The sequence below is a fragment of the Carcharodon carcharias genome, chromosome 10, assembly GCF_017639515.1.
Source record: "Carcharodon carcharias isolate sCarCar2 chromosome 10, sCarCar2.pri, whole genome shotgun sequence".
Lineage (NCBI taxonomy): Eukaryota > Metazoa > Chordata > Chondrichthyes > Lamniformes > Lamnidae > Carcharodon > Carcharodon carcharias.
This window is the reverse complement of record NC_054476.1, coordinates 130,843,176-130,845,937: the sequence shown is the minus strand read 5'-3', so window position 1 is coordinate 130,845,937 and position 2,762 is coordinate 130,843,176. Positions and strand designations below refer to the sequence as shown.

The 2,762-nt window shown below is 41.7% G+C and overlaps 1 non-coding gene across 1 annotated transcript; it reads right to left on the bottom strand.

Annotated features, from left to right (window-relative positions):
- Positions 1–1,678: 1,678 nt before the first annotated feature.
- On the bottom strand, positions 1,679–1,797 carry LOC121283684. Its single transcript, XR_005944332.1, has one exon. It is a non-coding gene; the product is annotated as a 5S ribosomal RNA (ribosomal RNA).
- Positions 1,798–2,762: the final 965 nt, after the last annotated feature.

Sequence of the window (2,762 nt, the reverse complement as noted above, 5' to 3'; positions counted from 1 at the left end):
GAATGTGCAAGGTTACAGGGATAATGCAGGGGAGTGGGTCTAGCTGGAATGCTCTTTCAGAGGGCCAGTGCAGACTCAATGAGCCAAATGGCCTCCTTCTGCACTGTAAAGATACTGTGATTCTGTGAACAGGCATTTATCAGTTACGGATGCATTTAGCATTTCAAAAAACTCCTACCAAATTGGATCTAATTAGGTTATGATCAGATAGCCACACTAACAATAGCTGGCTCTAATACTTAAAACAAACATTTATCAAGTATGTTCCAGGACATCTGCACATTGTCTTTCCCTCTCATGAAGACCAAAATCATATTTCACAATCTAGAAAGTTTGCGTTCACAATTTTACATTTACACTATATTAATCAAATTAAACTTCTATTTAAAAATATATATTAAAGATTTATAATTTGAACTAAGATGGAAATGTGGAATCATCACAAGCATTAATCTGGAAATATCAACATTAAATTTGCATATCTCAGCCAATTTTCATAATTAATCAACTATCTCTAAAGCTACCACTCAGAAATATTTTTAATAGGAAGTGTGCCTGAATCAATACCTCTGGAATAGCACTGATTATTTTTCTCAGGAAGCTTTATTTTGTACCACCACTTCAGTTACTAGATCAGTTTTTAATCCAGCTCTATACTGTCACTATTCCATGAGCCTTAACCATTCCTGTTAGCCCCACATGAGGAATTCTGTCAGCTTTTGAAAATCCAAATCATCTTCCCCGACTGGGTTACCCTCACTCCCTAGCTTGCTTACCCCTTCAAGGGCTAGGCTTACAAAGCATAACCCACTATTTATAAAATCACACTGCTTGCTTCTAAGTTCTATGCTCTTTACATCTTCATTTACAGAATGTTGTCAAGCTTTCGTCCCACTAGGGGACTTGGTTTGAAAGTAGCAAGTTACTTTGAATCCTGAATATATATTTTCCATCCCCCAGTCTTCAAGTACTGCTCCAGTATTTACACAGCTCTGAAAACTATCAACTAAGATATCATTAATTTCTTCCTTTGAGGTCAACACTGGCAGGATGGCGGCTGCCATGGAGACCTTGGTCCAGGACATCATTCCCGCACTGCTGCATGGGCTGAACTCCATCGCTGACGCTATAGTTGACCTCCAACAGTGTCAATGCGAGAGGGGTGCGAGGCAGTTCAATTTCACTCCATCTTCCTCTTCTCTTCAAGGAGTTAGCCAGCTGCCTTCGGGCACCTATAGGGAGAGAGATCAGCAGGTGCACACCCTGGAGCAATCCTCCCAGGTGATTCCGAGGTGTGCACATCCATCCGAATCCCCTCTCCCTGTAACCCCAGCAGCTCCAGCTCCACAGCCTGAGGAGGGGACACTGACACACACCCAAAGCAGGCAGGGGCTGTCCAGATCTTGGCCCTTCAAAGGACGCCTGCCAAGACCATCACTGACAGAGTGTCACAGTCAGCAGGCTGCCTCCACCTCTGCTATGGATGTCGGGAAAGCACCAAGAAGTAGCGGCAGGGTTAGGAAAGTTAAGAAAATGTAACTCTTTCGAGTACAAACACATTTCCATCTGTTTCAAATGAAGTTACATTGTCTCATAGTTTGCCATTATGAGATTTGAACTCTTGATCTTGGGGTTACAAACCCAGTACCATAACCACTTGGCTATTTAGGCCAAGCAAAGCCTACTGCACCTGGTATTCCCAGGCGGTCTCCCATCCGAGTACTAACCAGGCCTGAGTCTGCTTAGCTTCCGACATCAGACGAGATCGGGCGTTTTCAGACTAGTATGGCCGTAGACTAAAAAAATGTAGTTGCGCAGCCTGGACATGAGTGTTAATCACTTGTACATAATGTTCACTATTGTTTAGGCCCAAAATTCTGGAATCCCTTCCCAAAATCTCTCCACCTTGCCACCTCTCTCAAGTCCTTCAATACCTGTTTTCACCAAGCTAATAACTTGCTCTTTGACTTAGTGTCAATTTTTCTGATTTCATTCCTGTGATGTGAATTGTAACATTTTCCCATCTTAATGGTGCTATATAAATGTACGTTGTTGTTCCTGAATTTAAGCACAGGGACTGTTTAAAATGGTGTGAACACATTTCCCCCTACCCACCCCCACCCCCAGTTTTCTGTAATCACTTGCAGGTTCCACTGTGTAAAAGATCTTAGTTTTAAATCTCAGCAAAAAGCCAGTCATGGCAACAAATCAATTCACAACACAAACTATCGGTGTGGAACAACAGAGCTGCCAAACAGACCAAGACAATCCTGATCAAACCTACTCTCTTTATTGAGATAGTTACTCTGTTGGAACAGAGGTGGGGGAAGGGCTACTATTTAACAAACAACCAATTAAAGGCAAGGCAGGAAATTCCTCTTAAATCAATAATTTGTTTACCAACAATTCATCACTCAGTAAGAACATGCCCCTTCCAGTTGGTCACTGACTTCAAATACATTTGAGTTGCATTTGTTACTCTCATTGTCACCTCCTATTTTTATGTACACAGCTTCTCCAGAGTGCAGTAAACTATGAGAGAAAACTATATCTAGAAATCAGATTTCCCTGCAGGTTACTGGAGATGTACCAGCTCTGATGGAAGGCAGTCACTAAATCAGAATGAATGGCATAACCCATTAGAAAATTGTCCTTTCAACACTAATTTGAAGCCCTCCTGAGCTGATAAGATGAAGATCTCTTTATGAATCCTATGTGGAATTGGATACTCTTCATTGTCCAAATAGGCCTGATATTACAAA